This window comes from Manis javanica, chromosome 3 (genome assembly GCF_040802235.1).
Source record: "Manis javanica isolate MJ-LG chromosome 3, MJ_LKY, whole genome shotgun sequence".
In the NCBI taxonomy this organism is placed as follows: Eukaryota; Metazoa; Chordata; class Mammalia; order Pholidota; family Manidae; genus Manis; species Manis javanica.
The window spans coordinates 159,861,890-159,875,640 of record NC_133158.1 but is presented as its reverse complement, the minus strand read 5'-3'; positions in this window follow the sequence as shown (position 1 = coordinate 159,875,640).

Here is a 13,751-nt window from a genome sequence, read left to right as displayed (position 1 = left end):
CTTGTTCCAAACCTCTACTATGCCTTCTCTGAAATTCTAGATCCACGAGCCAATACACATCCTTACCCGAGCCAGTTTAAATCAGGTTTTATTTACAGCTGAAAGAATTCTGGCTAGTATCAGCCAACTAATTAACTATTAAAAATGGTTGTTTCTGATATGTTGGCTTTTACTAACATTGTGCACAAAAATGTTAATAAAGATATGGTAAGACCTTGAGACCATGGCACAGGATAAAGAATATCAGGAATTTGACTGATACCCCAGGAAAACACTTCTGAAAAAGGAATTAACTTGCCTTTGTGAAGCTACTACCACTCATTTTTGAAGGATTAAGCCATTACACTAATGTCCTTTTGATTCACATTTTTTGGGACAGTTCTGTGAATTATGTGACCTCAAACCCATCTGGTTTAGAGAAATAGCAGAAATACTATGAATAACTATGTAAGAGGGTTGGAATAGACTCAATGGCACTTAATCATATAATGGATAATGAGAGCTGAGTAATATTGACAGTTATTACAAAGGTAATGGCAGGGAATTTTTATAAGTGGGTTTAATGCAATGTTGAATCTAGATGCAATAGCATTTTAAGACTAGGTTTGCTAACAGGTATTTTTTAAAATATAAAATTGTGGAGGTAGAAAATGTTTTAGCTACTTGTGGGTATAGAATCACACTGATATTTTCCATGATATGAAAACAACCTGTCTTGAATTGTCAATATACAAGTAATTTCCAACATAGAGGAGGACAGCACACATTGCCTAGATATCTGAATTGGCTTTCACATACTCTGAATTTTACTTGTAGACCTTTTTAATAGGAATAAGATTAGAATGTCACTGCTGTACAATAAATGTAATATGTCACTAATGATGAAAACATTTATTTGTTGAATAAATGAATGAATGAATGAATAAAGATTATTTTCACTTTCATTTCTGTGATCACTTAAGCTACAGGCCTACATAAGTTCTATATAGTTAAGATGCTAGATTTTACAAACTACTCAGGAAACTTTTCACATTACTTTATTTTCAAATTTCATGTACATGCTAGGTCCAGGCTCATCTACTCAGAAGCCTATTGAACATTTTCACACATATATCCCACAATCAGCCCAAACTCAGATATCCCAAATCAAACCACCCTCTCATCTGAACCTTTTCCCCAGATCCCCATTCCTCTTTTCAATCAGTGGCATACCTTTCTCCCAGGGACTAACCGGTACATCCTTGAATCATCATTCACTTCTTTCTCTCCATTATCTCTCCTACTTAATTAGCATGAGTCTTGTTCACTTTGTTTACAGTGGCCCTTCCTTCCTAGTCCCATGGCTGTAGCCCTCTGCTGACTCATTTTTGTTATGGACATGTCACTCTTCTCTCAGATTTTATTTACCCCCAATTCAAACCACACCCCACACTTTTGCCAGATGAATCTATCTAAAACATTACTTTCATTGTTGCTTTTTTTGACTTGAGAACACACATAACTGTATAATGCTTGAAGTTTGAAATCCAATTGAATTAGACTATCCTTCAAGGTCTTCTATTATTAGTCTAATATTACTTTTAACAATTGTCTTTTGAATCTCCTCAGACCTAACTCTATAGTACAGATTGATTTCTGGTACATACTAGGCACATTCCTCATGCCATGCCTTTGCTTATGCTGTCTCTGCCAGAGATGCCAATTTTCAAGCCTTTCTCCAACTTAACACCTTTCCTTGAATTTTTACTTTCACCCTGACTCTCAGTCCAGCTCTCCATGAATACTTTCTTATAGGTCCAGCTATGTCTTACTTCTGTAAATATTTCTGACTTTCTCAGTTCACAGCTATTCCATTCTGAAGGCTAAATTGTGTCGAGTTGTTTAAAGTTAGGAAATTGGATGTCATCTATTACACAACTTTGAAGAGAATGAGCTGTTGGTCCCAACTCTGGCTGGACCCAGTGAGTGGGGAGCCTTAGGGCCCTAATTACAGTCATAATGCAGGTTGGTAGTCATCTGCTAACTGTGGTTTTCCTCCTCTTCATGGCTTCCCTAATAGGAAATTTTCTAGTGCAAAATGATAATTAAATGTTAACTTAAAAAAAATACTTCTTATGCTCAAGTTGTATGTTAAGTTCACTGTAGTTGTTCAATTTACTGTGTGTTTGAAAAATCATTTAAGACAATTTAAAATGATATTTAGAAAAAGATTGTAATACCTGGGTTTTGTTACAACACACTAAAAAGGTAGAATAATAATTTGTATATAAAATATATAATATATACTCTTTAAAAGCTGGAACATAAGTATCAGCAGTAGTCATTTGATGATGTTATTGAGTGATGTGCTATTTTTTAAAACACTTTTTAAAAATTTGTGTTTTAGAGAAGAGGAATAAGATATACCCCTAAGTGTTCTGTAAAAGTTACTGAGTTAAGGCCCAGAACCTACTGTTTTGCTTGAAAAGCATTAAATAAAGCAAATAAATAGATGATAAAAATTATTCATTAGGACTTACGGGACAGGAAGATAGTTCAATGTAATATAGAGACTGCTTTGAATATCTAAAGTTAAGAAAAGATGTAACAGAAACAACTTTAACAAATATCTTTGTTTCATTTGTTTTTATTTATCATTATTGCAAATTTAGAACATACTGATAAAAACAGACAAGAGACATCCTTTCTCTCACTCCTTCCCTCTCCATGATACTAACTTGTGATGAGACTGAGCCAGTCGGTTTGGAGAACAACCTCCTTTTTGAAATTGCTCGATTGCTTTTGGTGGTGCTGCTTTAGCTTGTTCTTCCAGCTCCTGTTTTTGTATAAAACAGAAGTTTGATCTTTAGGAGAGATAAGATTCAGGTTGAACATTTTTGGCACGAATACTGTACGAGTGATGCCACCTAGTTCCTAATGCATCCCGTCAAGAGGCACACGGTGTGTGGTCTCCCTTCCCGCATCACGCCAAGACTGACTCCTTAGTCAAAGATGCCCAGCCAGATCCTTCTCCACACAGCCGCATCCCTCCCCTCTAACCATCAGTCCCTACAGTGATGTCTTAGCTCCACCGAGAAGCTGAATGCTGCAGATCCGCTGGCTTTTGCCATGTAAGCAGCCCAGGGCCCTCACACTGCCTCTTTTCTGAGGCGCTCAGGATACAGAGCACAAGTTTGCTCTTGTGTGTTTTGCTGGGCCTTTCCTGGCATGCCTCCTGCCAATCAAAACTAACTGTCCCGCTGTGCCAGCCTCTTGCCTCAGTTCCTAGGCTTTTGCCAGTTTCTAACCCTGGCAATAGAACTTGTGCTGCAAAAATTGTGTTGCTACATTTCCCACTCACTTTAAATTCTGGGCAAAAATATGACTCTAATGTTTCTTTGGGATTGTGCTTACATAGGCCTTTTGAACTTTGTGGACTCTGGGCACATACACTTTATGAAAGGTGCTAAAGTTTATGCAATTTATTTTTTTATTTCATTTTTTTATTCCTAAGTGTTCTTTTTTTGACATCTATATTTTATTGAAGTATCATTGATATTCATCTTATATTGGCTTCAAATACAAATAAACATTTAAATGAATATTTAAAGAATCATAATTGACTGTGTCTTTGCTGTAGTTGTCTTGGGCATCCTTTGCTTAATTAATGGAATATATCCTAGATTCCTTGGTATTTCAGCAACATTTCAGAATGACATCTTGGATGTGGCCACAGACCTGCTTTTGAATTTCAGAAATTTAAAAGATCATATAAATTATATAATTTTATAAAATTCTTAGTGCCATTGTCTTTGGGAGTTACGTGCTTAAAGCAGGTGTGGAATGGATTGATCACTGACTTATTGTTTAACATAGCAGATTTAAATCTCAGAATTCTTTGTCCTTGAGTTATTTTTGCATTAGAGAAAATATACCCTTTAAATGTGGACTGTTGAAAAAAGTGCAAAAGTTAGAAATGCTGGAAAGGTAGACAAAAAAGTAGGTAGAAACAGAAACTTTTTTCCAGTCTGAGTTATCTGCTTTCCCTTTAGAAATGCCTTTAAACTAGAAAAGACTGTATAGTGTATATTCTCCAAACTGTTCTCCATGAATTCTTAAGCTAGAAGCCAAAACAATGTTTTTGGGGGCCTAAGTGCATTGCTTGATCTTGCAAAGCCTATTTCATGGTCTGCTAGATTCTAATGGAGATGGTTGGTAATGAGATAATATTTATTTATATAGAAAATAAATTTACCACAGAGTGCAAAAAGCAGGTAAGCGAGCAGTACCAGCTTAAAAAAATTCATACTGAAACCATATGAATGTTTCTAGTGTCTCCAAGACACTTTCTCCACATATACAGTATAGATACCTCATGCACACATATATAAACATATATATGTTCCTTTTATTTATAGGTACATGAGTACTTTAGGGTGTCATTGTGGGTGATTCTTGGTATCTGATTTAAGCTGTAGTATTCTTGCTTTCCCAAGAACGTTCCTCAGTTTGCTGCTTTCCTTGGAATCGATTGATAGCAAATGTTGGATTTATTTGCTTAAAGCAAGTTCTGTGCACCAGTTAAGTGATTTATATATTTCACCATCTAAGAAAAACAGAAGAAATTCTACAGTGTCTTTTGGTGACCTCAAAAGCTGGTGTGTTAATAACATTTCAGACTGATGATGCAGCAGGCTTCTTGCCCAAAGCGTTGTAGTAAATTATTATAAATCTGCTGCATTGCAGCTTACAGTTTAATTCCTTTAAAAATGCCAGTATTGTCAGATCCTTGATGATGTTTGGGCTGCAGAATCCAAAACTGCACTCAGTCTGCCACTTCTTAGAAAAATCAGCCTTATAGATGGGATTTGATGTGATTCATAAATAATGCTTTGCACCAAAAAACATGTAGTGTGACACCTTGATTAGTGAAAACTCTGGGAACTAATCTCCTTTATGATATAATTGGCAGCATTAAAACTTGGAAGATAAGCTGTGTATGTGGTTTGTCTTGACAAAAGGCACTACACAGTTTCCCCCCCATCCCACTGAAAAACAGGCAAACAGGGCTGCAAAGAGCAAAGCTGGGAGGCTTTCAAAATGCCCCGCCTCCCTTTGCTTCCCCTCCTTAAACTAGTGCCTTCCTGGTCTCTACTCTTGATGTTGCCAAAAGAGGAGGTTCTAGTAACTCACTTTACCAGCTTGCCTACTTGACTAAACACTTTTGATGAGCACGTTATAAAATGGCCATCTATGTCCTGAGTCTAACCCACAGAACTGTCTGGTTGGCCCTCACTGTGCTGTTTTGTTTGCTTTAAGGAATTGGTGACCAACCTTTGAAATATAAACATTTTAACATAAAAATAGGAATTCAGCATCTCTCTTGAAATATAAAAAGCTCTTGCAATATCTGTAACCAACCAGACTTTCCCTGGGCCACCCTCCGTCCAAGCTGGGTAATGTCTGTCTCAGCGGTTAACCCCTTCTTCCCTCTTCCTCCACCAGTTCACCCATTTACGTCACCTGCTGGCTTTTGTGAGCATTTGTTTAGACTTTTGTATTTAACGACTATTCTACCCTAAGTAGCACTTAATGCTCTATGAACTCAAGTTTTATACCTGTTTATTCAAACCGTGAAGGGAAAGATTTGGTTTCCTCTTTAAATAACATTAGACCTTGGGAGGCAATTATGTAAGAGACTCTAATGAGGTCCCTAGGTCATGGAGGTAAAGTTGAATGACTCCTATTAGAAATAGGAGAGGAGGGATGATGATTCAGTTTTTTCCCTAGGATTCTCCTCCCAGCCTCTGCCTCCCTCCACTCCTCTGGGTCACAGATGGCAACTGCAGAGGTGGCCAGAGCTAGATGACCTGTGTCCTTCATTAAAGTGCTTCACTGAAACATACCCAGCCCTTCCCTTCAGCGGTTCACCTGGCAGCCTTCTCCAAACACCCTTACCCCAAACCTTCTACCTTTTGTGACTACAAGGTTAATAGTGGGTTTCTTTCAAATCCTTTAGCATTCTTTCTCCTCATTTACTCCTATACTAAATCGTAGGAGGCCTATTTTATGTTTTCTAGCAGATTTGATGCTATTTTGTTTAACATTTTGTCAATTCTATAATATGTGTCATATTTTTACCCTACTACATGAAGTTCTTAAGCTAACACCTTGGTCTTTTTTATTTTTTCTGTCTTGCTTATGAAATATCTGATGAATAAGGGTGTCAGTGGAACACATTCTCTTCATTAATAGAGGATTTACTGCAAGCCTGTGTGAAATGTCCCACTGGAAATAAACCTGCATGAATGCTCATATTTTCAACAGGTTTTATTTGCTGAATTTCTCCCTTGTGCATTCTTTCAGAGTAAAGTAAAAAAATGCATTTTTATGCCTAACATTTGGATTTTATTTCGATGTTGCCCCCTGTTTCTGTACACAGTTGTATATACTGCTGCCTGAGGCTGCTTTATAAAATTGCTTCTTCTAGAAACCTGTTGATCATAAAGTTCTCATTTTGGGCTTTTCTGTTCTGTCCTAAGTTGGATCTGCTGGCTGAGCAATGAATGTAGACAGACCAGCCCAAGTGTGTTCCTTCAGCTCTACTCGAGATGCAATCATGTACGATGCCTTGCATTCTCTCTGGGATGTATAATAAAGGAACTTGATAAATATAATATTTTTCAGGGGCATTGGTAGTATAAAAATAGTGTGCTGAGAGGGAGAATATTTCTTTCTCATATGATCTGAGAGACAAAGACTAGTTATTGCAATATGTCAGAATATGGCATGTTCAAAGTCATGCCATGTCTTCTGTGCCTGATGACTACAGAGACCCCAGTGCAGATTCAGGAATGTGAATTGGGAGGTCAGGGAAGAGCATGTGTAGGACACCAGGGAGAGGACATATGACAGTGGAAAAAGGAAGAGTTTGAGTTTTAAGCAAAGATCTTTAAGGAAATTCAAGGGATATTCCTTTAATTAATCCACTTTTTCCTCCCATTTTACCTACTTCCTAAATATGTAGGCATTTCCAAGAGTTTTATCTGCAACCAAGCTCTCAGTGGAAAACTAAGTTTATCCAGCCAGGGCCCATTCGAGTTAAATGTCCAATAGCATTGAATGTGTTTAACTAGACAATAACGTTTAGAGATTGTTATGACAACAATAAAATTGCATCTGAGTAAAATTTTATTTTTTGATTGCTTTTAAAAAACTGTATTGAAGTCTTAATATATGGCATCTAGGGCCCCCCTATAATTTGACCCTAAATCATCTATCCAGGCTTATCTCTCACTTAAGATTCTACACTAGATTGCTTCTTCTCGTCCTTTCTCTTGATCAGGGCATGTGGAAATAAAAGAAAATTATATATACATATATAGTTTATATAGAGAAAGCTCCTAAAACTCATATTTGCTAAGTGGTAAGATTATTAGGAATATCTTTTGTTATTGTATTTGGTCTTTGACCCCGACTCGATGCCTAATACAAAACTCTTAAATCCCTTGGAATTTCCTGGCTGATAGGAGTGTTTTTTTTGTTATAAGGAGACTTGGTGGGCTCCTGGATGGGAGCTGGTCACCAGAGAAACCAAGCTATAATTAGAAGCTTGGAACTTTCTGACCCCCAGTCCACCCCCAAACCACCTCCACCCTCTGGGAAGGGCAGAGAGGCTGGAGTCTGACTTAATGCCTATGTGATGAAGCCTCCATAAAAATCCCAATAGTATAAGGTGCAGAGCTGGCGAACACGTCCACATGCCAGGAGGGTGGCACATCTGAACCCCACAGGGACAGAAGCTCCTGCACTGGGGACACTTCTGAATCTTGTTTTTTAATGCCTCTTCCTCTGGTTCATTTTTACACTTCTCATATCCTTTATAACAAACCAATAAATTTAAGTGTTTTCCTATTTTTCTATGAGCCATTTTAACAAATTATCAAACCTAAGGAGGGGGTCCTGGGAACTGCAATCTGCAGACTGTGGGTCTGAGTGGATCAGCTACCTCTGATTGAAAACGAATTTGAATTTCTGAGTAGAGATCATCAGTAAGCCATGTCCAGTGTCTCAAGGAAAACATTGGCATACTGAAGTTTCATTGGTAGTAAAATCATACCCACGTGATCATGAAATTTCAAACACAAATGCACAAACTTTTTCAGAAATTAATTTCTAAGAAGGGTCCAGTCCTTAAATAGCTGAACATAGGCTGCTGTACCAAATCTTTTGAGGTGCTTGCTAGGAAACTCCAGTGCCATAGGGTTAACATCAATAATAAGCATGTCTCTTTTTTTGTGGTAAATTGCATGAAGACAAAACAAAGCAGTATAAAAACAAAAGAAAACAACAAAAATAAAATAAGTAAGTTAGTATTTTGTAAAGTGTAATTGTCTCAAAGGTGTTGCACATTTTGTTCTTGGTCTTTTTTTTTTTCAAGAAATGAGGATTTGCTCGTGCTGATTCAAGTGACAGGGTTTGATGTCAGGACACATGGGAAAGAGTGGAGGAATAGAGAGTTCTCTGCCTTCAATCCTGGAAGCCCTGGGATAGCCACACGGTCAGGGCCTATCCGGCACAGCGGTGGTCCTGCCGTTGACGTACACCACTCCTCCAGAGGCTGTGCTCCTCAGAGCCGGCATCCTTACTCAGGAGGGGCTCCACAGGACAATGACCTGCGTCTATTGCTCCTGCCTCTCTCAGTTGACATCTCTCCACTGTCCTTTCAGCGGCATGGTTTTTGATGCTCTGTGGCTTCTACCACCTCCGACTTCTATAGACTTACAGCTTCTTCTTCCTGCTTGCATTCTGGGTGTCTCCATTTCTGATTCTGCTACCCAATCCCGTGTTTTCTGTGCTCTGCATTCAAACATCCCTTTCAGAGACTCTGATTCAGTTACTCCCTATTGTCCTTTTCTTGCGGAGCCTGAATACAGGTTTGTTTTCAGTTTTTATTTCTGGTTAAGTCTATCTCTTTCTGTACTCCCTAGCTTAGCCAGTGGCCTGTGAGCCGTCCTTTCTCTCACCTCAGCTAACTAAGTGGTTGCCAACTTCCAGTGATTCTACATTATGAAGTGCTCCCAAATCATTTTCTTGATCTCCTTGGTTACTTCCTTATCATTTCCCAATAGCGTTATTATGAAAGTCCTCCAGCAGGTATTTTAGAAATTAGAAGCCTCTAATTTCTTTCTTCACTCTAACCTCTATGCTACAATCAGAGTTATCTTATCAAAACTACAGTTTTTAAAAAGTGCTTAAGATTAAAAGCTTCAAAATCCCTCAGAATTGTCTCTGGCATAAAATATAAATTACTTAAAAATGCCCTACAAGGTTCTTCACGAGTCATCCCCATACTCCTCTCCAGCCTCATTTCCCACCAGCCTCCTCTCAGGGGTGCTGTTCTCCACCCACTGAAAGGTATCATCAATCCCACAAACAAATTATTGCCTTTTATTCCTCTATGCCCTTTCTCATGCTGTTTCTCCTCCCTGAAATATTGACACCTTCTGCCTCCTTTCTCTTACAATTCTACTGCCCTTCAAGACAAACTAAAGGTCATCTCGTCAGTGCTTCCCCAGAACAATGGAGCTGCCCACCTGCAGTGTTTTCACAGTATTTTATATGCCCACGTCAGACCACCAAGCACATTGTTTTTTTAACCCAATGTCGTTATTTAACCCAATGCCTCCTTCCACCACTGCTATGGGACTCTCTTAGAACATGTTCCACTTATCTCGGTCTCCCCTGGTGAGGCGCCACGTGGCACACAGTAGGCATTTACTAGGACCAGTGTTTGTTGAGTGATAACTGTGAAATTACTCTGCCTGCTACAGTGTTTAAAGCTGTTTATTCCTATTAAGGATGTAAAACTGTTGAAGCATCATTTCTGAAACATTACCTTGCTGAAATGTGCATAAATTGGAATTGCTGCCCCTGGCAACTCTAGGTAAAGAGGAAATCCACTTTACTAAACTTCTCTGAATACCTTACTAGCAGCTATCCCTGGAACTTCTACTTGGGAAGAAGGTCTCCTTTCATTTTTTTTATGAGCCAGAAGTTTCTGTTTTCTGATTAGAAAGAAAACAAAAAGACTGTAGAGAAGCATCACTGCTTCCTGCCTGTTTTTCTTTTTCTTCTGCAAAGAACAGATAAAAGATAGACTCTGGGTGTCCTGAACCTGTGGGAAATGATTCAGCAGCAGGTCTTGAATGAGGAAAATCACAAAATTATTCTTTGATTTAAATTCTCATGATGAGCAATACAAGATCCTTCAAGAATTTCACTGGTAAGTTGTTCTGAAGTCTAACTCCAAAACCTTCTCTCTCTCCCTATGCCATATACATCTAAAGTGATTGTCTTATAATATTATTATCCTGAAGTGGCAAGAGGGAGTTGATTTTTAAAAGGGAGATTTTTAAAAAAGGGTTAATTAAAAAAAATAGCTCTTTTTTTTTCCATGTAAAATTACAATTTGGGTTCTTCAAGTAGATGACTACTTCATCCTTCATGTGATTTTGGATGTTTAACTGCTAAAAACTCAAGAGCAGCAACAAACAGAAATTGTAGCATGATTCACTTTATTTTCATTAGCAACAACTTCCTGTGGTAGTTAAGGGAGTTGTAGTCCTCAGTTTATATTTTACTTCTGCAACTCAACTACCTGTGCAACTTTGGGCAAGCTATCTGACCTCTCTGTGCCTCAGTTTCCTCATCTGCAAAATAGAAGTTATCAGGATACCTACTTCATAAGGAGTTGTGGATTAAATGAGTTGTTAATTGTGAATTGCTTAGAATGGCACCTCAAAGCAAGTCCTATGTGTTTGTAAAAACACATAAATATTCCCATAGGAGAGAGGACAGTATATATGAACAATTGTCCTGTGCACTTTGGTAAAAAAAAATGGTTGAGAACTGTAACTTTGTTTTTCCTTTCTAAGGCACTGTCACATATACTTTCTCATTTGATCTTTACCACAATACTCTAAGGAAAAGGACTGTTAGATAAAGGAGTTACCAGCTCAATGGCTTGTCCAAGGTAATACAGACAATGAACAGGGTGAAGAGCTGTGGAACTAGAGTCTCTTGGCTTTCCAGGAGCATCTGCATTATCTAAAAACTGGGCTATATAATTAGAAATCAATATGTGTTAGGTTTAAAAATGTCTTATTGATAAAATGACAAACTTTCACCTGTTTATTTTTTAAATGCATACAAAGTAGTTGAAAAATCACTTTGTCCAACTTCATCATCCAAAATACAAAGTCCAAGTTCTTATTATCGATTAATTTTGATCTAGTCAGTAAGAATATTAATGTTTCACATAGTGCAACAGCTTCGTGCTATGACCAGAGCTGTTCAACGATTGCTAGGTTCTTTCAATAAATACTAAGAGCTTCTGGTGATTCAAGATCTTTGAAGCCATGTCTCTGGTACTTGCCTGTACCAGAGGTATTTCACAATCAGAATAAGCCTTAGGCCGAATTCTACAAAGCAAACTGTTCCTTATTGGCAAGGAGATCCCACAGAACCTATTCTCATATCTTAGTAGGCTTCCTACTCCCTGTCATCAGACACTTAATCAATGAGATACTTAGGTTTTATTCCCAGACTCTACCACGGAAATGGCAAAAGATTATAGGGGTAGGTTTAAGGAAATAAGACTTTTGTTATTTGTATAAAATTTTCATGCAGGAAGAAACAAAGGTGCATCTGTGAGTCAGAAGTCAGGCACTTCAACTCTTAGGACATTATGAGTGACTTAAGGATTTATTTCACAAATGTGAGTATTAATGGTAAATTAGATAAAATACAAATTTTGAAAATTGAAATATATATTTAAAACAAGGGAGGCAGTAAATAAAATATAGATATGAAAAGAAATTCAGATATACATTGGCAAGAACATGAATCATGTATTATTTTGGAAGAACAAAGAACTGTGACATTTCAGGGCTCATAATGTTGGCCCAGAGAATACAAATTAAGGATTTTTTAAAACAAATTGAGATTTAAAATTTTAGGTCATGTACTGCAAATTTCTTTTGATTATAGAGAGACTGACTTCATCATATTCTCTCCTTTTTGGATCTAAAAATTCACATTTATGCCTATGTTTTATAGTCTTAACTCTGCCTTTCCAAGCACTGTCTTTGTTCACTGTGAGAGACACATGAGGAAGGTGGATGTAGTGAGAGATGAGTTAGAAGAAACCTCTTGGTAGGTAGCAGCAAGCTACAGCTGTAGGTGAGGTAAAGACAGAATGAGCTGATAACCACCAGCAGTGTGACGGCTTTTCAAATCATAGCAAAGTCCTGAGGTTATTTGTCCTATGTTTCCATGCAGCTCTCCCAGACTGCCTGTTGTATTGTTGTATTAGTTAGGGTACTTAAGAAAAACAGAGTCAATAAGGTATATATTTACTTATTTACTTTAAGGAATTGGCTCACATAGTTTGAGAGGCTGAGAAGTCCCACAGTCTGCAGTCATCCCAGGAAAGCCAGTGGTATGATTTCAATCTTAAGTCTAAAGGCCTGGCAACCAGGAGGACTGACGGTGTAAATCCCTGTTGGAGGTTGGGATGCAGCTCAATCAGGCAGAGAGCAAATTCTCCTTTCTTCCATGTTTAGTTTTAGTTGTGCCCTAAACCGAATGGACAATGCCCACCCATACTGAGCAAGGTCGTCTCTTTTACTCAGTTCATCACTTCAGATGCTAATCTCTTCCAGAAATACCTTCACAGACACAAGCAGAAATAATATTTAACTAGGTATATGAGTACTCTTGGTCAAGACAAGTTAACACATAAAATTAACAATCACAAGTATGGACTCTGACACACCAACCAGATGGTCTTTTCATGGATATGTTGAGCCCCATTGATGGTTATGTTAATTATTATATTACTTCATTAGGGTGGTGATCCTGTAGTCCATTTTCCTGATTTCCAGTTATTCCCATTGCCTAATTCTCCTGTTTAACCTTACAATTCTGTAGCTCCCACCCAACTCAATCTTGTTTTCACTCTGGTATGCTGAGAAATGTAATCTTGGGACCTGATGGAATCTTGCATTCTTTTATATTATTCAGATCACACAATTCTTAAAAATACTTAACATTATTTTAGTTGAATGTATATATTTTATGTGGCTTTGTATGATTCCAGATTACACCCAGTGGTGTCTTCCTGTTGATAATTTCCATGAATCAGGAAATGCCTTTTAACTGGTGCATTTACATTTATTTGTTTCTATATTCTTCACTGATGGAATAAATGATTCAATAAGATCATCTTGATTGAATATCAAACTGAATAGAGGTACATTTTTTTTTCTGTTCTTCTCTATCATCTTATTTTATGTTAGTTGTCTCTTTTTGATGTATCATTAAGGATTTACAGCTTTTTACATTTAAAATAGGGCAATCAGCTTCAGCCAGTTTTCTTCTTTTGATATTCAGATTATCTCAGTTTTGGCCAATGGGAGCCCCATTTTGACTGGCTCTGGTGTAATTTTTACATGACTCCATAAACTTTGAAAGCTTTCTTGCTTTTTTGCCATTAAGGTGATGTTCATTTGCCTTGTACCTTCCTGCCTCAGATTGGCATTAGACCTTTTTTCTAAGAAGCCTGGAAAAAGTGTTATTAGAGACCATAGAACCTGGCACTAAGGTACATTTTAGAAGTGATATTCAGTTAGGAAAGAAGGTTTGAGGAGATTTGTTCTTTAAATTTTGTAAAGATGTAAGGTAATCTTGCTTCATTGGCCTGTTTCTGA